This window comes from Meriones unguiculatus, chromosome 3 (assembly GCF_030254825.1).
Source record: "Meriones unguiculatus strain TT.TT164.6M chromosome 3, Bangor_MerUng_6.1, whole genome shotgun sequence".
Classification (NCBI taxonomy): Eukaryota; Metazoa; Chordata; class Mammalia; order Rodentia; family Muridae; genus Meriones; species Meriones unguiculatus.
Genome location: NC_083351.1, coordinates 82,850,900 through 82,878,412, shown reverse-complemented (window position 1 = coordinate 82,878,412; position 27,513 = coordinate 82,850,900). Strand labels below are relative to the sequence as shown.

Here is a 27,513-nt window from a genome sequence, read left to right as displayed (position 1 = left end):
AAGACTAATGAATAGTTCAGGCATAAGAGCATGACTGAGTCGCCTACACTACATGGGAAGATCTTCTTTCATGGAGACTGCTAAGACAGTCAAATGGGAAACTGGAAGTGATGCTGCCACGAGGCCAAGTGTTTGTTTGAAGGACAGAGAAAAACAGAGAGAGGAAAAAATGCTGAGAGATGGACAAAGATCTCTCTGGGAGATGAGCATTTGATGAGCATTTGCTCCCAGGATCTTGCTGAGTTCCCAATTTCTAGCTATAGGGGACAATGAAATCCCCATCTTGTCTTTTGAAAATGAGATGCCCCCGGGAGGTTTGTGTGTTGAGGTGACACTACTGAGATGGGATGCAATTGTTAAGTAGGGACTGGTTGAATAAAGTAGGTCACTGGGGCATGTTCTTGAGGAGCGCATCTTGTGCTGCCTCCTTCCTTAGATGGCTCAGCTCTGCTTGTGTCTATCACATATACTATTCCCATGTTATGCCTCAATATGGGTCCAGAGACATGGAGCCAAGTGACCATGGACTGAACCCTCTAAAACCGTGAGCCGAAAAATCTGTCATTAAGTTTGTTCTGTTCATTACTTTGTCATAGTGATGAAAAAAAATACCTAATACAGAAAATTTGTAGCAGACAGCTGGAAATTTCTCTGTGGTTAAGCCTGACCTTGTGGCCCATAAGGCATTGGAACTGTCTTGTATTGGCGATTTGGAAGACTGAAGAAGCCCAAAGTATTGTAAGCAGAACTGACAGGGTGATTTGAGGTGGTGGGGGAAGGAGCAGAGGAATAGAATGCAGGTAAAATTACAGACGGTGAAATTTGTTTTTATGTGATCTTAGGTAGAAATGTGGGGTTACTTGGGGATTTGGGCAAGAGGCCATTATGTTACACTTTGGCAAGTAATTTATATTCATGCACAGAGACTTTGAGTGAGGCAAAATCTAAATGTATTGGACTAGTTAATTAGATAAAGAAAATTACAAGCCAACCCAGCACTCAGGTTGTGACAAGGTTGTGATTAGATGCATTTAGCCGGTTTATAGTGAGAGCTGGTGGTGAAAATGAGAGCAGAAAGATCTAAAAACATAGTTTTGTAATGAAAGTGAGAATAAAATTAGAGCCAAAAGTCATGTGGTTCCTGTAGAGATTAGAGTGCATGTGTGCGCGCGTGCGTGTGCGCGCACACACACACACACACACACACACACACACATACTCACCCACGTACACACCTCAAGGGAACAATAGGGAAAAGATGCTCTTAAGGTATCTTAAGAATTGGCCGGATGCCACCCAGGGCTGACTCAAAAATATGAAAAATTTAAACTCATTTTTTTCTAATTTTCCCTCGAAAGGGAGAGCCTCTGAGGTGCCCTGCTTAAACAGGGTCAGATTGGGGCCAGTTAGGAAGCTCTCTCTACTGGACTCATTTCATCATGTTCAGTCCCTCAGGTGCTTTGAAGCCAATGCAGCTATGGCCAAAGGCGATCTAACTCATGGAACTGCCAGTGGACCTTGGTATAACCACGTGATGCCAATATTGCAGGAAGAATGCAAGAGTTTCAGGGTCATGGAGGCTTCCACTCTGATTTCAAAGGAATGCCCGAGAGGCCAGAAAACATGTGGTAGGCTGCTCTTCTAGGGTAGTACGTGAAACTGTAATGGTCAAGGTAAATATGGAAACCCCAAAAAGTTGTGAAGGAATATCTACCAAGGAAAAGAATAGGCAGTAAGTTGAGTCAGGCTGAGATCAGAGTCACTTGGTAACAAACCAGGGAACGGAGCTTACCTAAGCCATTTGGATCTTTTTCATTCCACAGCATGCCCCAGGTTCTGGACATGGTGTTTGACCTGCTGAGTTTCAGTCTTGCTTTGATCTGGTCCTTCCTTGCTGTTTTCCCATTCTTCCTTTTTAGGGTGGGCATGTTTACTCTGTCTTCAAGAATGTAACTTTCTTTTTTACCATAGAGGCCCTTGCAGCTAAGAATTTGCCATGAGTTTCATGGGGGACATTGAATTTGGACTTTTGAGCAAGTACTGTACCTCTGGAGACTTTGGGGAGCATTTTTTGATAGACTAAAAACATTTTGCACTATGAAATGCCCATAAACCATGGGACCCAGGAGTGGCATGTTCTTTTCCAAGTCTTAAGTTCCCTCACAGGCTTACTAATTGAACACTTGTTACCCAAATTGTTGTACTTTTTGACAGATGTTGTGGAACCTGTGGGAGGCAGGCATCTAGAGGGAGGAAGCTTGTTTTGGGAAGTTCCATTATGACCCTATTGCTCTCACCTAATCTTAGAAACTTTTCTACAGCTGTAACAATACACTATGAATGAGGCATCTTATAAAACAAAGAACTTAATTAGGAAGAGCAAAGGTCTGGAAACAGGTAGCTGGAGCCATACCTTCTAATGCTTTCCAAACTGTGCCAGGACCTTTCAGGCATGTGAGCCTGTGGAGACCATTCTCATTCAAACCACCACATTCCCTTTGCTGTTTCCTGCCAACCATGTGATAAACAGCCTCCTCCTTCATATGCTTTTGATACTGGAGTTGAGAATTTGATTACAAGAGCCTCAGTGAGCAATATGGCTGGTTCTAGATGCTTTATATACAATGTCCTCTTGGTGATCAGGCTTTGTGCACTGTTGAAATGAGTCTTAAGCACTAGAATGCATTAAACATCAACGGTGTTATCTGGTAGAAACTGTCTCAGGTTCACACAGGTTCAATTAGAGGGGGATTGGGTGGGCTAAAACTTGTCTTTGTTCCAACTTGTCCTCACTGCAGCCTGGAGGACCAGTCTAGTCTGATTTCTCTCCATGCCTAACACATGAGGTCTACACACATTTCAGATGGGGAAGCTTTATGTTAGTCTTTCCTTTTACCTGAAAACCTTTGTCCTCCTAGATTATCCCTCTAAGCCTTGGTAGCAAGCTTCTTTCTCAGTGTTATTCTGACCCAGTGTTATTCTATAATACTTGACACAGTAACAGGACTATTTCACTATCCCACACCACCTATCTGCTTTATCTAGGGTTTTTGTTGTTGTTGTTTTGCCTTCTTCCTGAACGTTTTACCTTTCAAAGTCCTATACAGTTTAATTCTATATTCATCACATGCCCTACTTCTCCTCTCCTTCTTCTGACTAGAAAGCAAACCCTTTGAATTCACGGTTCTTTCATTTGCTCACTGATGTGTCTGAAGTGTCTTCAGTACATAGCATCCACTCAATAAATGTGTTTTGAATGAAAGCAATTTTCTTGTAACAGGATGAAAAATTTAAGTGTGCCTAGACCCATTATTATTTTAGTTTCTAATACCTCATAATCCAGGTTGCTAAAATCTTCTTTCTTTTGAAACTGAGAAGTGCTAAGAGGGGGTGAGTGATGGAATGGGTGTTCTGTGTGGATTCTGGTGCTCCATAGAGTTGCCCAGCTGGGTCCACTGTGCCTTGTTTAGCCTCACTTCCCAGGGGGCTTTTCTTTTGGGATGGGGTAGCATGCAGTTTTCTAACCAATGTGAGCTTTAGCATTGGAGGAAGAGATTTTCTGTTACTATACTATCCATCCTTGTAAGCAACCAGATATCCACAGAGTGTAAGCAGCATACATGGGATATAGATACACAATAAGTGTTATAAGAGAGATTTGCTTAGAAGGCATTGGTGGTACAACCATTCCAAGAGATGCTGAAACAGCAGACCAGAGATGTGGGGAAGAGGCAGGAGCCCCAAAATGCCTTTTTACCAGAGTGCCATGGGCATCTGGCTCTGAAATGGCTAGCATTGATTTGCATTCTGTGCACAGTGGCTTACACCAAGCAGTTCTGGGGCATATCAGACAGAGAACAATGACGGATGTATTGAAAGAGAGTGATTGTTGTCTCAGTAGACATTCCATAGTTATGGTTCTCTTCTTGGGATAGGAATTCCGGAGGCTAACTTCCATCCCTCCCACAGGGCTACCTGGTAGCTCACACTAACACTGATACATATTTTCACATCTCTTCTACTCACTGGAGACTGTCTTCCTTGAAGCTTGATAATTTACAAAGTAATCATTTAAAGTGTCAAAGATTGATTAAAGACAATGTTTTTAGGGGTGAAAACCATAGGGAAGATTGGACCTTCATAATTGTTTATATACTGCCATCCTTTTAAAGTACTTATTTCAACTAATTTACTTGAATATAGGAATAGGCAGAATATACCACCGTATTTAGCCCTTTAAAGACCGGGTAAGTTTTTAACTAACATTCACTCCACTGAGGAAATGCTGCCTGCTACTTTGCTTGCTCAGTTTCTGAGTGCTTGGGCAGCTGGTGTGTTTTGTTTGCTGAAGGGAAATTGGATTCTTAAAGAGACCGAGTAATGTTCTCTATTAAGCAATTAGATAAAATGGGCTTGGGGCACATTTAGCAGGTGGGCTTGAAAGTGAAAAAAAATTTTTTTAAAATCACATTTGGATTTTAAATGGATATTTTAAAATGTATCTAATACATTTAAAAGAAAATGATGCTTGAAAGGTTTTTTTCTCTATTAAGGCTTTCCAGTTAAGACCAAAGGGGCTGAGTATCAAGGAACTTATACAATGAAAAGAGAAGCTGCTTAAATGAAAGCAGGCCCTGAATTTAACTGAGATCCATCTTAAAAAAAAAGTGAAATTTATTTCATATCTCCAGATTTTCTTCTTCCAGATTTCTTCTTAAAAATGTATTATCATTTTTATTTTCCAGAGTCGCTCTTCACAGCAACGCTGCCACACATGGGGACTCTCATAACACTGTTTATAGGTCAAAATGAAAACCGAAACCAAAGGTGTTTTTCTCCAACTCATTACACTTTTAATATATTCATTTTTAATGGGAAGGCTAGCGATTTTTTTTCTATGCCTTGATGTTTGGTAACTGCGAAATCTGAGACAGAAGAGGCAAAACATCCTATAGTTATTGGTGATATACCTGCCTTAAAAGCATAATCACAGTTCAAGTCTCTGGCCCGGAATTCCAGAGGCTAATTTCCACCCCTCCCACGGAGTCACCTGCTCCGGGGGAACCCCGGCCAGAAAGCCGGGTCGCGCCAGGTCAAATCTTGTGTGTCTCTTGTTTACTCCGCCCCGGGCTGGGCGGCGGCGCGGACAAGGGGTGGGGAGAGGGTGCTAAGGACCCGGGCGCTCCAGGAGGTTTTGGTTCCGATTGCTGGGGCAAAGCAGCTTGGGTGCCTGGGGTGGGTGGCGCGCGGACCCTCTCAACGATGAGCCCATCCAGAGGAGGCGCTCCGAGCTCCGGCACGGCCCAGAAGCCTGTGTCTGCGCTCCGGCGCGGCGACCTCCTGGGAACCACCCGCGAGGGTGCACATGAGTCCACACACGCTGGGTATCGGCCCGAGGGAGCCCCGGTGTCCCCCGGGTGTTGCCGGGCTGGGAGGAAGCCAGAGTCCCGGCCCCTACTCGCTTGGGATTCCCTCCGCCTTCCCGCGCCCCGCCCAGCTCTCCCAGGGCTGGGTGTGATTTCAGTCCCTACCAAGGAAACAGAAGCGCGCAGCTGGAGGTGGCGGCTCGCCCCCTTTCTCCGCGCGGCCCCCCAGGAAGCCGGCAGCTGCTCCCCGCGCCGCTGCCCTAGCCTATTTGAATACCCGGACGAGGGCGGGCAGTTTCCTGACCGGGGTGCACCCGGGGCGCCCTGGGGAGTGACCCCGGGGAAAGCAATTGGGGCCTTTGGAGAGCGTGAAAACTTCGTGCTTCTGCCGGGGCACGGAAAATGCTGGTAAAAGCACTTTTGAGAGTTCCAGGGGCTGCAGTATAATTTTCTTTTTTTTCTCAGCTGATAACAAAACACAGTACAACCAGGAGTGAAGAGGCTAGAGAGCCATGGTACCCGGGCACACAGTGAGGACCACACAGATCACCTAACTCCGTTCCCTAGGAAGGCTAGGAACCAGTACGTGGGAAGGGGGTTGGAGTGGGAAGGGGATGGGCACGAAGGAGGTTTCCACACCCTAGTAGGAATTTCTCAGACTGCTCCAGACGCCCCAGTGTCTCTTCGCGGCAGGCTGAAACCGGCTCTCGGGGGAGCGGGCCCTGCTCCCAGCGAGGGGAGCGCGCAGCGACCTTCCGTCCCCGAAAGCCCGCAGCGGGGCTAGTCCAGGTCGCCGGCGCACCGCACATCCTTCGCCCCGCTGGCCGGCTGCAGACAGGTTTTTCTGGTTCAGCCTCCCTCCCAGGGACGCGCTGGGGGATCCGATGACGTCGCTGGCTGAGTCTCTCCCTCTTCCTCCCTCCCTCCGCTCGCCTCTCCCCCGCCCGCCCTCGCCGCGCACTCCTCCTAGTAACTTCTGTTCGGGGAGGCGCTGCCAGGAATAACCCGGTGCGTCCACAGCCCGGAGGGGAGGCGGCCGCTGCGGCTCCCGCAAGCCGGCAAACTGCGGCCCGGGCCCCGCGGCGCAAGCCCCAGCCTGGCGGCCCCAGCCCCGGTCCCGGCTCCATTTCCTTACAGTGTCCGAAAATAAATAAATATATAAATAAAGGCAAGAGGAGCCTGGGCTGGCGGTGGGGATCGCCTCCCTCCCTCCTCCCTCCCTCCGCGCCCGCCCTCCCTCTGTCCTTAAGGAAATGCTACCAGACACCCCCCACCAGACACGCTCAGCCTGGGCGAGGAGCGGCCGCGGCAGCAAGAACAAGGGCACCGGGGGGCTTTCCTCCCCTCCTCCTCTCCCTCCTCTTCCTCCTCCTGCGCAGCGGTGACTTTACAGGTGAGCGGCCGCCGCGGCTGCGAGGATCCCCCCACCGCCCGCCGTGTCGCGCCCTCCTCCGGCCGCTGTCACCCGGACCGCCCGGAGCTGACAGCCGCCCGAGGGGCTCGCGGCCGCGAGGCTGGCGGCCGGCGGGAGGCGGGCTGGAGGTGAGGGGGTGGAGAGCTGGAGAGCGGGGCGCCGCCGGGCTCGGTCTCTCCCCCGTGGAGGAGGGTCTCCGCAAAAAGAAAAAGAAAAAGAAAAAAGAAAAAGACGTCTTCGGTGTGGCACAAGTATCTGCCAAGTTGAGTCTTGGACATCGAAGCTTGCCCGGAGCCCGAGCAACTTGAAAGGTCTCCTGCCTGGGTAGCAGCCTCCCTCCACGCCTCGACTCTCGGGTGCTGGGTGCAGCCCGGGGGTGCGTGGAGGGCGCACCGGCCGCCGGCAGAGCAGAGCGGCGGGAATCTAGGTCCCTTCTCGGCTCGGTAAGTGGCCTCGGCGCTGTGTTTTTCCTGCCTGCTCCGGAGAGCGAGCTTGTTTCACTTTACCCTGAAATCGGCGTCGCCCAACTCCAGCGCCCTCACCGCGGCGCGCCGCCCGGGACCGGCTTCGCGGCGGCCCAGGGGTGAGGGTCGGAGGGGGCGGGGATGGGGGAGACCTCGGCGAGGAGGGTCGGACGCGTTGGGAAATGCGGGGAATACCCTGGCCGAGGATCTATGCAGATGAGGGGAGGCTGCTTTGCGTAATGTCCTGAGGGGGGGAGGGGGCCGCGCGGGAGCGCTGGAGGCAGGAATGTGCCTGGTTACTAATGAGGGACGTGCACCGGCGCGCACCGCCCGGCCACTGCTGCGGCTGCCGCGGCCGGCTGCCCGTTGTCAGGTAGCGGGGGAGGGGGCGCGGCGCGGGGCTGGGGGTGGCGCGGGCGGGCGGACCGGCAGACGGCAAGGGCCGGGCCGCCGGCCTGCGGCCGAGCCATCGCAGCGGTGGCTCTGGCTGTGAACGTTTCGGCGACTCCTTTCTCCTCCCGAGCGAGGAAGGAAGGAAGGAGAGAAGGAAGGAAGCGAAGAAGGAGGGGACTGTCTCCATGGAAGGTTCAGGCGGAGGCGCCCTCGCCCTTCGGGCGCACCGGCCGCAGAGCGGCTCCAGCCGCCGCCGGCTGGCCCCCGGCGCGTGGAGACGAGTGGGGGCGGATTGCATGCTTGTTTGTGCTTCTGGTTGGGGGATCGGGAAGAAACATGTGTGTCTGAGCTGTGCACGGTGAGGAGCTGGGTCTGCGCCTTTATGTCTGTTCCCTGAAGTGGGTGGAACGTTGGCCCGTTCCGGGAATGTTCCATGACGTGGTGCAGCCACAGGAAGGGGGTTAACGAGGGGCTCTCTGCCGCGGCGGTTCTGCTGCCTGCTATCAAAGCAGATGTGCTGCTGCTGCCCCACCTCTCACCTCCCTTTACCCCCAGTCCCCCTCCTTTCCATTCTGTGCGGCTGCTACTGGTAGGGCTAAGACAAGGAAACAGCTCTGTGTGTGCCTGTGTATGTGCGTGTGCGTTTATGTGCGTGGGGGGTGGGTGGGTGGGTGATGTGCGTGTGTGGTGTCTGTCGTATTTGGTGGGGGGACGACTGCAGATCTGCCCTGCCATCCCAGCTGTTATCACAGATCGGTGCGCTTTATACGCATGTGCCTCCCGCGTCCTGTCCCTCTTACATAACATATCCAGTGCAGCAGAGGACGGGAGAAATGCGACCCCAACCCTCCAAGCTCACCCTGCGTGCGGGCTAGAAGGTCGGAGAGGGTCTCCGGATGTTGTGCTTCAGGGATGCAGCTGGGATCTTTCTGGGGAAGGGACCGAGGGAAAGGAGGGTTTCTGGTAGTGGTTCCTCATTCGTCTACTTGAAAGCATCTAAGTGCAAAGGACTGCAGGAACTAGTCCTCTGAATGCGAAAGCTTTTGACTTGCGTTTCCAAGAGAAAGTGGGCGCTCTCACCCCGGAGATGGAGAGAAGAGAATGGGTCTTAATAAAGACGCCTGGAGAGCCCCGCAGTAACGTTTTGGGCTGGGGGCAGAGGAGACCAGCATGGAGGCGACCAGAGGAATCTTTCAATGATAGGTTACACTGCAAACCCCGGGACACCTGTAATGGCTTAGAATTCACACAGGAAGCAGTGTGTGCAACTGACGTTGCAAAACCCTAATGCTCTTCTGCACAATTATTTAGGCCTAAAATGAACACACAGAGTCTTGCTTCCGGTACTTTCATTATAATAGAAAAATTGAACTGATTTTTTTTCTCTTTCCTTTCTGCCATTTAAAAAATAACTCAATTTATTTAAAAACTATGAGCCCTTGTCAGGGATGTTTTTTTTTTCTCTTCAGCACAGTTGTTGTTTTTTTTTTCATGAATAATCAAACTCAGATATTACTTGAACTATTAATAAGATTCATAGTGATTAAATTTGCAGTGACCTGTCCTCCTTAGAAAAAGGCCGTGGAACTTTATTAACACGTTTCTTCTAGTGATAGTGATATTATTTGTCCTTGAGCAAACCAGGTTGTTTTAAATATATGCATATGTCATGACATACATACATGTGTTAGGATTTGTGAATGCTTGATTGGTTAGGTGTCTTATAGGAATGCCAAGATACAATTTTACAAATTACCGGAGGATTGTGAGTTTTAGGATATAGGTCCAGCAGTTTCCAAAACAGGAATGCTTTGCGTGTGAGTGAGGTGGAAATCAGTTTTTGTTGCTAAGAGAAAATTCTGGTGGATCCCCAAGGAGTCATGGATGGAGCCGGGTTACAGCTGCACTTATTTTGAACTGGGGGAGACTTGTCAATATCTACATAATGACACTGAGCTTCATGCGTCATAGTCTCCTCAACCACCAGGCTTGAAATGGGCAGTATATTTCACAAGTGCAGAAAAGCACTGTATAATGGTGCTTAGTCTTTTGGAAATGGAGATAGTTTGTTGCCTTGAGAATTGGAAGGGTATAACACAGGTTTGCTTATTGGCATCTCTGGTGTGTTTCAGTGATTGTATTTTATTTGATCGGGTATTAGAAGCAACTTATTTAAAATGGTTTAAGGTTAAATCGCTGAAAATTGATTTGGAGACAGTTGGGGGAATAGTAGCATATTAATGATATTACATACTTAGAATATGTACTATGTGTATACTATAAATATATTATAGCTTATATTTAAACTGGTTAGATCCTTGGGAGGTGTTTGGCAAAGTAGTATTAAAATAGATAAAACATTTTTGCATTACATCCCCTAAAAATAATGTATTCCGAAGTAACATAGCACATAAGGGAATGATCCTGTTTGACTACATTATTAGATTACCTAGGAGGATCTTCTGATTGATCAGCTCCTTTTTCCTTGGGATGCATTTACAGATGTTTTTGTTACTATGAAACAAAACAGAAGACAACATATATGCAGGCGTGCCTTGGAGGAAAATGGTGCTTGTGTGGGCTTGAACTTTTGGCATTCAGAAACCAGGTTGACTGCCTTATATGTATTCCGGTAAAGTGATGAATTTGGTTTTATACTTTGGCAGTTTTTTTTTTTTTTTGGGAAGGCTTCATTTCAGCTACAACAAATAGTAAGTGTGCTGTGTGTGTGTGTTTAGCTCCTGACTTAGCGCTAGTAGTTAGCAGAGGTTCATTTGAAAGCTTCAACACAGGAAAAGATTGGCAGAAAATATTGGGCATGGTAAAAGTGAAATCTGGTACTAGATGTGAAAATAATTGAAACTTCCGGTGTGGCGACCACTGTACTAAGAGAATCAACAGATCAGCAAGATGTATGGCTGTGGGCCGAATGGATTGCTACTCTCCTGTTGGCTAAAATACAGTTTTCACACTTTAGTTCCTAATGTCACAATGGAGCAGTGCTCCCTTTTTGCAAGTTATGGTAAAACTTAGAGAGAAAGAGTTTGAAAATCAGTATTGACAAAAGGTCTTAGACACCTATGATCATTTGGAAAATTATTTTAGCACTTAATTATTGTGACATAATTCCAAAACTTTGAAAAGAGGGTGTGTTTCCTGCCCAGTGCAACTTTGGCTTTTCTTGAGATGATCCAGCATTAAAGTGACATATTCTTTACTGGCTACATGTTTGTGTTAAGAACAGAACCAGAACTGCTTGCCATTTCATCCACCATTGGTCTGGACCAAAGATGTGCTAATCTTATCATATAGTTGTGTGCTCTATCATTTGAGGTATCAGCTATGACAAGTGATCTATTGTCTGAGTTAATCTGTAAGTTTAGTTTTTGTATTAGCTTAAAGCAGGCTGCAACCACTTACACATGGAGAAGAAAAAATGAAAATGATGCTTCTGTCTCCTGAGGGCAAGTCTGAGCAGGAAGGAAGTAGAGACTCATCACTTTTGGTTCGTAGGATGGTTGACTGCAGGGGCAGGAAAAATCAGGACCACATTTTAAAATTTAAAAATCTTTTTTGACTTTGGACTCGTAATCTTAGTTGTGTTTTCTGAATACTATGACAGATGTTCTGACATCAGATTAATTTTCTAGTCTTTGTATTGTATAAGTATTTTCTATGAGTTGGTCTTTATGTTAGCTACTAAAATATAATGATGGGTCAAATCAGAAAGGGAGTTGGTGGACAGTTGGTCACGTGGTGAATTTGTGTGTGTAATACTGCATTTGTTTTCAGGGCAATGGAAAAAGCATAAAGAAGCTTACATCACCCTGGTCTGGGAGCAAACTAAAGAAAAGTGGATGGGAAAGTGTTGAAAGAACAATGTAATCTTCATGAGGTTAGGAGATGTCCATGTGTCCAGGAGCTGAAAGCAGGCCAGCGGAGCTGGAGGGCTATTCAGGAGAGAGAAGTGATAACAAGATAAGGCCAGACCTTGAGGGTCATGCTTCGGAGGCAGGTTGACCGCATGAGTGATTATCTAACCAGGCATAAATGAGGCCCGCCCTTAGCAAATCAGGCCGGATGGTGCCCTTACTATCGGCCGTGCTAGAAGATGGTTCTTGCAAAGTGAATTCCCTGGGACTGGATGGAAATTTATAACAGACATCTCCTTTATAGTGCTTATTTATCAATTGGTTCTGACTCTAAGAGTTTTTAATGGCACTGAATGAACTGACTTCAGTTTGTACTAATATTTGTAGTCATAAGGAAAATGCTTTTTGGGGCTCTAGTAAGCTGAATTGCCCAGTATCATCAATACAATTGGTGAATAACTACCAATTCAGAGTTTCTTTTTATTTTTTTAAAACAGGGTCTTTGTGTTAATTTAATCTTTGGAACCTTGTGTCTTTAATCTTGTGTCATTTAATCTTTGGAACCCTGCTCAAACTGGATCTATGTATTTCTCAACAACTAATGAATAGATAATTCATCTACATGACTGCAACTATCAGGACTTAATTTCATATGATTAGGAGTTGGAGTAACGTGATGTTGAAGGAAAAGAACTGGAAACAAAGGCTTGTGAGGACAGCTTTCCTTTCCTTTTTCGGTGAATCATTTTGTTAATGCCCTTTCCATCTTATTTATAATGTTGGAAAAGTATGCGGCTGTCCAAGCTTGGACTCTGTAGACAGACTAACAGCAGGTCAACAAGACAGTTATCTCCGACTTCAAGGTTTTTTTTTTACAATCTGGAGAAGATGTATCATTTGCCAGCAAACCTTATCATTATATAGAATTAAAGCTTCCAAGTCCAGGTAGAATATAAGTGGGAACTTCCTGGAAAGAACTGAAGGTCTGTGCAGGAAAAGGGGGATTTGGGACTGGGAGCATTGAGGCTGAATAAAGAACTGAACTGGTGGGGTAGAATGGTGGTCCCGGGGAGGGGCAGGGCCAGGGGAGCTGGGAAAGAGAGCTGGCTGTAGATCCTTTAGAATCTTTGGTAGAAGCTGGTATGTACTTTAGGATTGGGGCAGAGCAATGATGCTATGAAGTGTGTGCTTTAGAAAGGTTATAAAGGTCTTGGTGCTAAGGAATTGATCAGAATGCCATAACATTCACACACACACACACACACACACACAGACACACACACACACACAAATATGGAGGCTGTGTGTTGAGAATGCCATACTGAATCCCATTTAGTATGGAGGCTGACCTTCTTGTATGACAGTAAGACTTTTTTGTGTCTTTGTCTTAATGTTACTTTAACATGCAGTAAATAAGCAGATTAAAATATTTCATTAAACACTATTGCTAATGGAGGCTGAGCAGCAATTTAAGTGAAGTATGTCACTATTATTTTAAGCAATTCTATAAAGTTTCATCCTAGAAAATATTCACAATGATGTAGTGAAAGCTGACAACCAAATACCAGTGTGTAAAAGTGCTCATAGTTAAAATTATAGAGCATTTATAATTCGGGGCTGAACTGTCTAAGGAATGGATGGGTGATTCATTGGGAAGGTATTAGAACATGGTTTTTCATTGGTAACCAGTTTGTATCTGTATCGAAGTGGTGACAGTGTTGGACAGCGAGGGGCGAGTTTGAAATACAAAGCTTCATTTGTCAAAAGAAAGCAGATAATGGCAGATGTTATTTGTATTGGGGCAGATTCATTTGATGTTAAAAGCCCAGCAAAAACTTGCCACTTTGATAACTAGGCTTTGGGTAAATTTGGACATGCCCTCATTTGTAATAACTTAAGGTTCTGTAAGTATACATGCCTGCCTTCAGGCAAACAAATAAACATCATGGAAAACCATATATGTTCAGTGAAAGAGAAAATACTGATAGATAAGAAATAACACTGAGGATTCTTACTTAGGTAGGCACAGAAAACATTTATTTTAAAATAAAGACACCATCTAATTCCATATAAGGAAGATTATTGGAAAGGTAACTTAAATTGTAAGCAGCTTTGTACTCCAAAATGGGAGATTCATTTGAAACTATGCTTTATTTCTTTTGGAAGCCAGACAACTAGTTTAATAGTGTACATATGAACGCTAATTTGCCTTGTTAATTGGATGCAATTAAATTGAGGTTATTTTATACTTCTTAATTGTCTGAAAATTACATGTATTGCCATGCCTGTGTAATGGGAGGCAGGAGCCAGGGAAGGTGTAGCGGAGCGGAGTGCAGTGTGGAAGGACTGAAGGCTTGGCCCTGGCTTTGCAGTGAACTTTTTGTGACAGCCTGGAAGCCAGTCATCCCAGCTCTCTGGACTTCATTTGGAAATGAAAGAAATTGGAACAGATGGCTTCTAGAAGCTCTTCCAAAGCATATTCTACCAGTTTGAAATTCTACTTTGTTGTTACAGGGAATACAGTGTCATTTTATTCTATAATTATGGCGAACAAAACACTTAAAAAACAAATCTGCACAAGGCCAATTTAGCAAAAGAAGAAGGGATGGGAGGTTTAAAGAACCCTGTTCTCTGACACACTGCAGCAGGCACTACACTACACTACAGCAGGCTCACCACCGCCTCAAGATCTGCTGTATTATCTCTGTGTTTGCAGGTAAAGGAACTGAGTCATTAGTGGAGCAAGATTTGAACTCAAGGCTCTATGCCAATCCATTGTATGTAATTGCTCACTTTGAGAGTTTTTCAAAAATTAAAAAAATAAAGGCTAACTATTTTTGCCACTGAGTACAGGTCTATGGGCATGCACCAGGGGATGAAAGGACAATACTATGGGTCAGGATGCTGAATTTGACATCAGAACAGAGTGAAATGCACCTGGGTGAAGTCCAGCTTGGGGTGGGAGGTGTTGACACTCAGCTGCGCTGAGGTTAGAAAAGGATAGCCTGTCTGCTGTAGGGTCATCAGGACACTTGTCGGAACATGTGCTCTGCTTTCTGCGAGCTCTTAGCAGGTATAGTATCCGGCAGCCGTGATGATTTTCAAGGGATTGCCCTGAAATAAAAACACAAAAGAACTCAAGTTGTTGTGACAGTAAAATATTCCTGAAATATTTTCAAATGGTCTGTTAAACTCTTGATTGAAATGGTTTAGAAAACAATGTCACAATGTACAAGGCTTCAACAGTTAACAAATGGAAACTCCAATTAAGATCTTGGATATTTCTCATTCAGCTCAGCCAGTGTGCTGTACCAGTGAAGTGAACTGAAATCTCTGGTGTGGGAAGGTTTCCGTCTAAAAATAGCTCTTGGTGCCTGAATTACCCAATTTGAACTTTTGCCTAAGTTTTAATCGTCAGGGAAGCAGTGTTCACCCCGAGGCCTTGGGTCTGCTTAAGAGACAGCATGGGGTATTTTGGGGAATGCTGATTTTAAAATGCTTCCCTTATTGGTTCAGCAAATATTGGTGATCTGGGAAAGTTGGTGGTCCAGACACAGAGGCATCATCACTGAACAAAATGGTAAAAAGAGTGTCCTGGTCTTTGGAGTTTGCATTCTGGTACATGGATTTAAAAATGTTTTCTGGCAAATTCAGTTACTATGTTATATTTTTCAAGTTTTTCAGTAATTCCTACTTATCATGAGTCTCTTGGCCCTAATGGGATTTAGAGACTCACAGAAAGATTACATAAGTCACTGCTGAGATTTTCAACTGATTTGAACATGTGCGTTTATACTCATATGTAATAACAGTATTTACTTTTAAAGTTTTTTTGGGTTGAAGGTATAGCACAGTATGCATCAAACACAGAGTTTCATCCCAAGAAGAAAAGAAAACAAACAAACAAAGAAATTCAAATAGTATTTAAAACTTCAATGCATGCCAGGCAAAATGGTGCTCTCCTGTAATCACTCAGGGAGGCAGAAGTGGGTGGATCTCTGTGAGTCCAGGCCAGCCTAGTCAACAAGTCCAGGATAGCCAAGGCTACCCGGGAAAACCCTGTCTCAAAACAAAGAAAACAAAACAAACTTCAATGCTATCAGGCCCTGGCATGGGAATGTTATTTTCAAATGACATTCACATTGTATTATAAAGTACATTGTGAGTGTGCTGACATATTTGGAACTTAAATTTTAATCTTATTTAAATGAGTAAAGTTTCTAGTACATTAGGATGGCTTCTACTAGTACGGTTAGGCTGTGCTGACCACAGTATGTGGGCAGGCACGTGGTGTAGATTTGCTGGATTTTCAGAAGCACCCATTTAAGAGTTAAAATAAGTGGATCACTGTCTTTTTTGTTTGTTTGTTTTTCAAGAGAGAGTTTCTCTGTGTAAACAACCCTGGTTGCCCTGGAGCTTGCTCTGTAGACCAGGCTGGCCTTGAACTCACAGAGATCTGCCTGCCTCTGCCTCTGAGTGCTGGGATTGAAGGCATGTGCTACCACCACCACCAGGCTAAATCAATATCTTGACTACACTCAGTCTCAATGGTCAGTGCATCAGTATGCTTCCCACTAATTGTGTCTTCTGTTTTTCATTTTATTCTATGCTCTTTTCTTACTGAGCCCTCTTGAAGCCATGGTCTGAACCGCCTGGTTTCAACCTTCCATGGCTGAACGAGGGACTTTATGGTTGATCTATATAAGGAGTTAGTTTTCCTTGACGATTTTCTGTTCAGGAGAGTCTGAGGAAGAGAGCTGTGTGAAGGGGCTCTTGCTTACAGGCTGGAGGTGTAAGGAAGTTTCTTGGGCCAGCTTGGGTAAATAGGGTATAAAAGAAAGAATAGAGTCCCCCTTTTCTTTTTTTCCCCACTTACTCTTGCCCCATGGAGGCCAAGTCAAATGGAGGAGGGCAGAGCTGGAGTGAAACTTTGCCCTGTCTTACAAAGATAGTGATGAAATCCTCTGTCTTGGGCACTGGGCAGTGTCCCATGGGACAGTCCTGATGGCCAACCCAACACTTTGTAGCTAGGTCATGGGGAGTTCAGCTTTTAATTGCCTATGGAGCAATGATCAAATTTTGTTTCTTTCTTCCTGTGATTCTTACATTTGGGTTAGTCTTCATTCCTTTAAGCATAACAACAGGGTTATGAACATTTGGTTTATTTTCTTGTCATTAGTCATGTTAAAGTTTATTCTAGAAGTATAGAACTTTTGTAGTAAAATGGGGATTTCAGATGCAAGCTCTGCTCTTCTAAGGATGTGCTCATTAAACTTTACACTAGGACTGGAGGAGCCATCAGAATGGATGACTGGGAACCCTGCCCCCAGCACTTTATTGCTTGCCTCAGTATTGATTTTCAAAACGACTCGGGAAGAGTGACTGTACCTCTATCATGTTTTGTTGTTTTTTCATCTGTGAAAGCCAAACTCTGCTGGTACCACTGCTCTGCCCCCTGGGAATGGAGCTGGGCAATACATGAGAATCAGAGGGGCTATTTTTAGAGGGCAAGGCAACACTTAACTTTTGAGAATAATTCAGTTACAGGAGAAAAAAAACTCACCAAAAACACAGCAATATGTTTGTGACATGGGTTAGCAGAGCCTTCTTGAGGTGACTATCGCTGTAGTTTATTACAGAATATGTGTTTTCAGAGAGATAATGATCAGAATCCCCATACCTTCTGATAATGTCTCTTCTTGGGTTTAACTTGGTATAGATCATTACCATGGCTAATAAAATATCGAACTAGTTATAGCTGTTTTCAAGCAGTAAACTAAATAAAATAAAGAAACTGAGGGAAAAAGAACTCATCCGAAAGCAATTGTTTTTGCATGTGTAATCTGTTTACTTGTTCACATGATGTTAGTAATGTGTCTGGTGAACTTGCTCCCAAATTTAATCACGTATAGCTTTTAAAATGGGTCAAGTGGCTCAGAATATTCTTAATGACCTTTTAAAAAACAACACTCAACAGGATTGAATGTAACAAATAACTGGACACATAATGTGGATGTCAGAGTTTTCCAATGGACAAACTCCAAATCTGTTAAGTCATCAGTTGAGTTTTGTCTGTGCTTTGAGGAGAATTTGCTGTTGTTAAACCTAATGAAACCTGACAACGGCCATTAACAGCTGGAAAAGTTTTATACCTTAGTGGATAATCCCACAAATTTATCTTAGGAAGAAATTGCCCTGATCACCGTTTTTTTTTTTTTTTTTTTTTTTGTTAGTTTGTTTGTTTTTTACTATTCCTGTTGGTGACACAAGAGGGGAGAATTAAAGACAAGAAGATGACATTTCAAAAATACTAATAATTACTGTGGTTTTGAAATTAGCTAAGACTATATAAGACCATCCTATAGCCATAAAAAGTGTTTCCCTGTGTATCTAAACACTTGTTGGCCTTTGAGTCAACTGGTTTTGGTTTAAGTTCCTTATGAGATTTCATGCCATACCACTGCATAGAGGAAATGGCTGTCCTTATTCGTCTTTGATATGTATGTCTCATTTTCTATGTGTCCCTAGAAAATGAGACAGGAGCTGGGAGAGGGATAAAGACTAGGCTCTTTCGGAATATGCGCATAGTTTGGTGTTTAGTCCCGGTGCTTTTTTCTAGTGGGTTAGCTTGTGTATGAGCCAGCTGCACTTTAGGAGCGGCAGAGCATCTCATAAGATGTCTGTCTTCATTCACTGTGTTACACTGTGTAGAAAGTGTGGTTGAGGTGACTTATTTAGCACATTTAAGTGTTTAAAATGATGGTGACTAATTTTGTAACTATAAGATCTGATGTATTGAATTTAGGCTGTCAACTGGTGACCAGGTGCCTTGCAATGTGACATCTCTTATATGATTGTAGGAATGGATAAGACCATTGGAGGCATCATTTAATCCCCAGGTATGGATGAAGCAATTCAGGACAATTCACCCTGGACTGCCTGGGCTTAAACACCGTCTTTTGGAGGGGAGGCCACTCTGGACTTTTCTGTTAGCAGCAACACAGAATACATTTACCTACTGTCTGCAGACACTCCTGCAATTACGTAGATGCTAATGGTCACCTTATTTACTCTCTTTTTTTTTCCCAGACTAAATATTCCTGCAACTTGTAGAACATTTTTCATTTTTATTATTTTGTCAGGGATTGAGTTGTTCATGTTGGAAACTCACTCCAGGCTTTTATTTTATTTTATTTTTTTAAAATCAGACCTTAAGAATAGCTTGCTTAATTCCATTTGCTCTTTAGGAGATGGCCCCAACTGGTTTAGAAATGTTTTAAAGAAAGGACCTAGCCATGCTTGTTGAGATTTTTGTTGATAGCTTATCTAAAGCAGTGGTACCTTGTACAATCGTACAGTGCAAGGTGATTTTAGAAAGTATGATGATAAGATTCTGGTATACGTAAGATGCATAGGAAAATAAATGCAATATAAATAGCGTGTTTCACTGCTGTCATCAAAACCTGCACAATCTAGTGTGCTTCAGAAAAGAGCTGTGGAAGGGAAGCTTTTCTTTTAAAAGAGACGGTGAAGACCCGCAGAGAGGCTGAGGCGATACATTAACAAGATGCAGAATAACCTGAGGAGAAGAGTGCAGGAGAGGTTTCTTGGAAGAAGTGGGACCTTGACTTTGACAGGCACCACAGCTCAGGGAAGTGTCAGCACTGTGCTCAGAAAAGGCCTAGCCTTTGTGGACAGCAGCAAGTGCCTCTGTCAGCTGGAGGAGGATTCTCTCAGGAACTTGTATTTCAGTACCCCAAAACCATACGAAGGGACAGATGTGCGTGCCACAGTAAGAGTGTGATCTTCACAGCTTTACAAACACAGTTGAAAAAGATGAGGCAAATAGGTGAAAGAAATTTATCTAGAAATTCCTATTTAGGAAATCCAGTTGCATTTATAAAGAGTGTTCAGTTGTAAAGCTCAAGTGACTCTGTGGGTCCATTGCTATCCACTCTGGTGCCATTAGGCCTACCCATTTAAGCTTTCTACCTTTTGGCCATAGTAATGACATGCTTAGCTTAAATTATTATCACTTTAAGAGAAGGTAAACTAATGTTTTCTGCAATGCCCGTTTCTTTACTTAGAAATGAGGATACAGAATATTGGAAGTTCTTCCAGGCATGTGCTTTAATTATGCAGCCTCTATACAGTACAGTGTGATCTGCAGATATTTTGCATCTTGGTAACAGCCTTGACAAACATTCTTACTTAAAGCCTCCACTACCTATAGTGCCTATTGAAAAATTAGCTTTTATTTACCTGCCTAGATTGTGTATTAATCTATAAAATGAAGAACCAGGAAAGTCAATATTTAAGCAGGCATGCATGTCATAGAACAAATGAATCTATGTAGAAAAGTGACATATTAGCCTCATAATAGAGTTAATGATTATATTTTACTGAAATAAGAGTTCTAGTTTCCTGAATAGGTACTTGATTTTGGATCTCTTAATGATTTTGGAGATATATCACATTTTAATTTTCTTTACACTTTTAGTTTTTGGAGAAATATACTTTGCTTGGAGCTAGTGTAAACACAACTAACTAAAATTAAACACAATTAATTTTCAGGTTTCATTCAGTACATGTGACAGTGCTGATGTTCAAGCATTGTTTTAATTTAGATTTTATTATAACTGAAATATTAAAATTTATAAAATAAAGTATAATTAAAATTTACTGTTCTGAAATGTTAAATGTTGCTGGTAGCTGACAAAGGAGGTGTGCTGTCACATATTGGCATGCTGCCTAACTGTGTTACCGCTTGAAAAGGCGTTAGCAGCTTTCCAGAGCTGTAAGGTCTCAGGGAAGGGATGGTGACAGCACCTCAGCCTGCCACCACTAAGGGCACAACGGACCTTGGACTGCTTGGAGTTCTTGGGACTGTCTAGGTCACAGGTGCTTCACTTTGACTTGTTACCGACTTTTTAAAGAGAAAGTGTGAAGTAAGTTACCTTATAAAGTTTCTTTTCATATTCCATTCATTTGTTCTTTTTCCAAAAGCAAGAAAGCACCATGATCCTGAAGACTCAAGGTTGAATATTATGGTCTGTACTTCCAATGATATATTTACTCACAAGATGATATTTTTTATTGATGCTATTCTGGTTTTTATATCTTGAGTCTGTGCTAAATTTATAGTCGTATTAATTTCATTTAGCCTTTAATTAGGATTATAAAATAGAATTTTTAACCATACCTTTGTTCTTTTCAAATGTCATCATCAGCAATGAAATATGAACTGAGAGCATGAGTTTTAAAATTTTCACTGAGCCTAGACAGTATTTGGGCAGTCATTTGTAGTTTACGGTGTGTTAATTATATACCAGTGACGTAATTTGAAAGATAAAGTAAAAATATACACTCATAAAAACCACAAGAAATATTTAGTGTAGACTTACTTAATAAAGCTGATTGAGATGGAGGTGCACCTAGAAACTAGTTCATGGCAGATTACTCAGAAGACTGGCAAACCACTGAATGGCTTCCTGGGATTGGACACAGTAGAATCACCTTTACAGTCGATGCCTTGGCACTATGGGGAAAGTCACAGGAGTTATTTAAAAGTAGCTGGGTGTGGTTATCTGTGTCTGTGTTCAGAGAGATGCTCAGTGGTTAAGAGCAGTTGTTCTTGCAGAGGATTTCAGTTCAGTTGCTGAACCGTTGTGGTGGTTCACAACCATCCATAAATCCAGTGCCAGTGATCCAATGCCCTTTTCTGACCTGTGGTCACTGTATACATGTGGTGCAGTCAAAACACTCATTCACAAAATAAAGTGAATCTTAAAGTTCTTAAAAGTTGTTGTGTCCATGCTAAGGAAATGAAGCATTTGGAATGATTATGTCTTAGACCCTTCCCGAACTCACAGGAAGGCCTTGCTTCCTTGAAGTACAGCAGTGGTAGCACCTAGAGGAACAAGAATGTGGTTCTCCTTTCACAAGCATTGATAGGATCAGAGCTCAGTTTTTCACAAGTTTGCTGGCCCTTGAATGAGTGGACATTTAAGTACTGAGACCTTATTTCTGGATGACATTATAAATATGTGTGAAGTAAAAGGGATATTTTAATAATATGTAAATTTAAACTATGCAATAACTAATTTTATTCTTCAGGTGTTAGAGTAAAAAGACAAAGGATTGAAAACACATTGACTTTGGGTCACTATCACGGCATCCTAGGTTACCTTTAGTGTTGTCTTAGACAGTAGGGATTGAATGGGACAGTTGACACTCATCAGATTACACGTTGATGCTGTTTTAGCATAAAAAAACTAGTAATCTTTTAAAAATGAAAGTTCTTGGGTTGGACATGCACCTCAGTAGAGAGCTTTCCTGGTTTGATCCCAGCACTGTAATCTGTAATGCTACAGGGCAGCAGGAATAAGAGTTTAAGGTCATCTCCCCAGAGAACTTGTCGCAAACAAAACAAACAATGGGATGATAAAAGTCAGAGAAGTAAAATGGCAATTCTGTCTTGATTCTTAAATTCATTTACTCATATTACGATGAAGTTTGCATTTAAGTAATGCTATTATATATAGAACCCTAAATATATTCAAATATATGTCTTAGATCAGCTTTAGGTTCTCAGCAAATTGGGAAGAGTAGAGAATACTTATGTACCTTACCTGTGTGTATCCTGCCTCCCCCTTCAATCTTGTATCAATGAGGAAGACTTGATACTGTCCAAGGACTTACATTGAGAAATTATCATTACTGAAGGCATAGTTCATGTAAGCTATAAATGTCTCTTGCCCTGTCCTGTGAAACATTGCATAGTTAAAATGTTAGAGATGGTTCAGTGCCTAAAACTGATTTATCACAAGAACACCATTTTTCTTGTAATTAACAATCTATCTCATTAACAAACGGAAATGAAAGTATTTTATTCTTTGTTTCATAATGGTTATACAATACCTTATGGTCTTATTTTTAACCACTATTAACCTGAACCCACTGACTTGTAGAATTACACAGGCTTATCATGGTTATGGCTTGAAACTAAATAGAAGGCTGGAAATTGAGGCTAAAGAAAATAAAATCCGTGGCTTAAAAATTATAAAGCATTTATTTTTTTCCTTAAAATATTTTGGTCAAGTATTTTGTTGCAGTTACCAAGGATAAGTACAAGAAGACTGAACAGAGACTTTTAAAACGGTATAAAGTACATTAAGGCCTTAAAAGGTGAATGCTTTTATGTGGTGCAGTGGGTATTTAATGAAAACATAGTATTTCTTGATGGCTTTGACTTCAAGATTGGAAGTAGGCAGTGAGGAAATAGCCTTCTCCCCTGCCATGTGACAGTTTCTTCAGGAATCCATATTGGAGGTAGAAAGTGGGGCTTGAGGGAAGGTGGGAGAAGGCAGGCAACTTAGATGGTTTGCACTTTGATGCTTTAAAAAGATTCCTGGCGGTAAGTCCTATTAGGGAGGCTGCATTCAGACTGAGCTGGGCAAGTGGTTTTTGGGCCTCAGAGGTTTGCCTCTGCTTGCTCAGGGTAGGTGAGCCCTGAAGGAGGGAGCCGCTGTGGAGGGAGGTGATCAGGTGGCCTGGCCGGGGGTTGTAGACCCCGGCGCAGCGGGCTGTGTTAGAAGCCTCAGCGCGCTACCCCGCCCGCGTGTGGCCCTGCCCCCAGCTGAACTTTGGCCCCCGGGCGGCCACCCGAAGGAGCTGACTGCGATGACGTCTCAGCTGCTGTCAGTGCACAACAGGAAATGCTCTCCGCCTCCCCCCTTCCTGCCTGGAGAAAGTGGGGCTCGCTGCTCCCGGCGGCCGGCAGAGACCTAGTTTCGGGGCCCACGCCGAGCACGCTGGTTGCGCAAGGGCCTAGCAGGGGCTGCCTGGGCGGAAAGACAGGGTGAGCACTGGCCGCGGTCCGCCCAGCCTGGGGACTCCGAGCGAGCGTCCGGAGGGGACCCAGAAAGGAGGTCCTGAGTGCTGAATAATGCTGACCTCATAGGGCCTCTGCTGATTCTCCTGTTGCAAAGCCCTGACAGGAAGCCTCCTCTTAAACTCTCCTTCCAAAGGCCACCTTTTTACTTTATTGTGGAAATACTGATGTGGGCATCTAGGCCAAAGCAGAAACACACCTGAAGACCCTACAGGACAGAATCCTTACCAGCAGTTGGCCTCAGCAGTCATTTAAGTCGTTATTTAGGTAAAGTGAGGTTTGCTTAAAAAATACGAACTATTTTGCAAACTTACACGGACAATATAGTAGCAGCTGTGAATTTATTGTCTTGAAGTTGCAGATATTTTGCTGATTTTCACCTCCCTGGTATTCTTAAAACAACTGAAAACAAAGCAAGTCAACCTAGGCTTATTAATAAGAAATATTTACATAATATTGGAAGCTGCATTTTAGAATGATAATCAGTATTACAATCTCTAATTTACCACCACAGATGCTTGTGTCACACATGCTTGCAGGCATGACAAAGGGAAGAGACATCAGCTAAGCAAGGCATTGTGATTATTTCCGTGGTTGACTCATGAATGAGCCTTGTAATAATGGTAGATCGTTCTTCTGGTCACACAGCCAAAATGCCAAAGTTCACTGGGAGGCCTGCTGAGGTTTCTTCTATCAAACACTTGACAAGAGTTTTAATCAGATGAAATTACTGTGTAGCAGTTTCTAGAAAACCTGAAAATACTGCGGAACACACACACTGTTTACTCCTTCCGTTCTGCATCTTTTGAAGCTTTGGAAGAGTGGTTTAAGTATCCCTACATAATTATTCTTTTTTTTTTTTCACATAATTATTCTTGTGTGTAGCATATGACGTTGTTAGTTTTGGGGAACTGTCGACTGATCTTTGCAGTAAGGAACTTTAAAGCTATTTGAGTAGAATTTTGAATAAGACCTATACATTTTGAATCCATGTCTTTTTTCTTTTGAACTTCGACAGAATTTAGAAGGCTACTTGGGGACATAAACTTGGAACATAAGAATCAGGGGAAGTTGGAGCTGAGGGGAGCCTTCATTTTGCAGACACCGTTACTACATGCTGGCACATGTTATCAAGCACAGAGCCTATAGAACGTTTGGCCAGCTCAGTACCACTGATACACCCATGATACACGCTTAATTGTTAAACAGATTCAAGAGTAAACACCATGATAAGAATTAAAGTTATAGTTGTGGAGTTGAAGAGTATTATGTTAGTGAAAGATTAATTTTGGGAGGTGATTTTCTTGTCCTTGTACCTGCCTAGGCAGCAGGTACATTGGATATCATGAAAACTATTTAAAAGTATATGTCAGTTTTATTTTTGAGGTCACGTTATGTTTGAGTCCACTGCACTCTGGTCTCTATGATTGAACTGCTTCTAATTCCAGCTTGTCCATTTATAACATTAGCAGTATGAAAGAATTTCTTTAGTGGTAGGTTTATATGGATCAATTACTCGAGATTTGTATTAACAGTAATCCCCCGTTTTTGTATAGCTTCTTGATGGAGGTGCTAAGTAGGCTTCTTGGTCGTATTAGTGGAATCTCATGATCACCAGGAGAGTCACGTGCAGTTGGGTAAGAACCAGCCTGTGAGGGCCATTTCTGGGTGGCACTGAGTTTGAATTTTTAGAACATTGGTCCAAACTCAAAACTTGATCTGTTTCTGTGGCTCAAACACATGTGCTTTACTTCATAAAGATTCAGATATACCTTGTTTAGAGGAAATACTTTCTGTGCTGCAGAAAGACCACGTTCCTTCGTAGAGCTACCCTAGAGCTATCATGATAAGAGCAGTAGAAACTGTCTTTTCAGCTCTCAGCTGTGAAAGTGGATGTTTGGAGGGAAATCCTAAAATAAAAATAAATAATGAAACACTGCAGAAGAATTAGAATTTGAATTTGAAGTATTTTTAAAATCTATCTAAAGATACTTTAAATGATATATTCAAACACCTTTACTTATATAAAGAATTTGCTGTCTACTGTATATCTTTTCCAGTGAACCTTGCAATCAAGTGGGATCAAGGGCTGAGTTTGCCCTTCCTTTGCCATATCTCCGGTGTGTAGAGCCACGCCTCTCCCTGAGTTCTGGCTTCACGGACAGGTTCTGAATGGAACAGTAGGAGGAAAACGCCCTAGTCATCTCTCAGATGTCAAATGTGTTTTACATTCCTGGCCAACTGTCAGAATTGTCTTTCAGGTGCTTTAGATTCAGCAGCAATGAGACAATACTTGAGGCTTCTGAAAATGAAATGCAAGCAAAATAGATGCACAATAAATGTTTATTAAATTGAAATATTGGAAGACTGGATGCCCGGCAGTCCTGCAGGCCCGCTGCTCTGTTTACTGTTTCAGTCACTTACAAACTGTTTTTTCTCTGATGAGAGCCATTTTAAAAAATAAAATCACATAGCCCTATTGATTTACAAAAGGGTGGGTGGGGGTGGCAGGCTGTCCAATTACTCTAATTTTCACTAGCACTTAACCCTTAGGCTCTACTTCACGGTCTGAGATCCTAAGTGCCTTTAAGAGTTTAAACATGCTGGGTGGTGGTGGTCCATGCCTTTAATCCCAGGGCTCAGGAGGCAGAGGCAGATCTCTGAGTTCAAGGCCAGCCTGGTCTATGGATGGAGTTCTAGGACAGCCAGGACTACACAGAGAAACGCTGTCTCGAAAAATAAGCAAACAAAACAGGAAAAAGAAAGAGTTTAAACATAATGTGTATTTGACTTTTTATCTGTGACATGATTGCTGTGCTGCACTTCTGGAAATCAGGATAATGGATTAAATGTCAGTGCTCAGGACAAACTTCTCTGTGTGTTACCTGTACAATCACAGTGGACTCTAGGATCAAAAGGGCCCTGAGTTTGATTCAGTGCTCTGTTGTGCTACCCTTAGATATTTTGGTTTTAAGCAAGGAGCTCTGTACATTCTGTTTGTCTTGGCCCTGCAAGTTATGTCCTGATCTTCATGTTCTATCGAAGTCTGTGACAAAATGAGTGTCTGTCCTGTGAGTCAGAAATGTAGATGTTAATCCAGAAAGCATTGGTTGTGAGGTTTACCTTTTCTGGTTTGCTGAGGCACAGAGAGAGGAAAACTAGGCTGTTGGAGATCTGAGTTGCAAAGCTCCTCAGTGCCAGTGTATTTGAAGTTGAATATGCGTAGACTTAAAGATGAAGTCCTCTAATGCGCTCACAGCCTCTTGGTTGGATGCAGCTAACAGCCTCAGGGGACTGTGGCAGTAGGAGCTGTCATGGTTTGCAGGAACTCACTCTTCCCCTCCCTAAAATTAACTTGCTACCTTTGCTCTCCTCAGCTCTAACTTCATGTTTTACGGTTATTAAAGCATAGAATAGTTGTCCCTACTGGTGGGGCTGATCACGGACACTCTTCAGCTCATTAACAGCTAGTTGCAATTGATTCCTTCCTAGCAGCATGTTATCTATTGGGTAGCATTTCTAACAGCTTGTTACAGAGTGGGCAGCATTTTAATCGAAACACCCTTGCTTTCTGAGGAATGCTGTGCATATATGTGCTCATGCATGGAAGAAACTTTACTTTAAAATATATACTTAAGTAATTTAAATTCTATAAGTCTTAGTGAGAGCTAGCACTGTTGCCCAATCAGATTCAAAGTGGGAAGAGAGAGAGAGTGCTTGGCCAAGAGTGTGAGTTGCGGAGCTGGCCTGCCTCGGATTGAACTGAATGCTGCCTGGTTACTTCTCTTTGTATGATTTTGGGCAGGTGATTATGTCATTTTTCTTAGCTTCAGTTTCCTGATCTGTAATGTAGGCAAGCTCCTAAACAAGACCTGTGAGCATTTAATGAATTGAAGTTCTTGGTCTTTAAATAGCGCTCAGTAAAGGTGAGAAAAGTAGACCTTTCTGAATTTTCTTATTTAGAAAGATTTAAAAAGATTTATTTCTGTGTGTATTTTATTGTTTAAAAAGATTTAAAAGGATATATTTGTCTGTGTGTATTTTTTTTAAATACATGGTCTCATGTAGGTCAGGCTAGCCACAAACTCCCTGTGTAATGGAAGCTGACATT

The 27,513-nt window shown here is 43.2% G+C and overlaps 1 protein-coding gene across 11 annotated transcripts in view; it reads left to right on the top strand.

Moving 5' to 3' along the window:
* The first annotated feature begins 6,428 nt into the window (after positions 1-6,428).
* The window catches only part of Hivep2 (HIVEP zinc finger 2), a 192,413-nt gene continuing 171,328 nt past the window's right edge, over positions 6,429-27,513 (top strand). For 5 of the 11 annotated variants that reach the window (XM_060380237.1, XM_060380244.1, XM_060380235.1 and 2 more), the window contains exon 1: positions 6,429-7,223. The gene's annotated coding sequence lies outside the window, so the exon portion shown is untranslated. The other 6 variants (XM_060380245.1, XM_060380246.1, XM_060380242.1 and 3 more) reach the window with 4 other exon arrangements.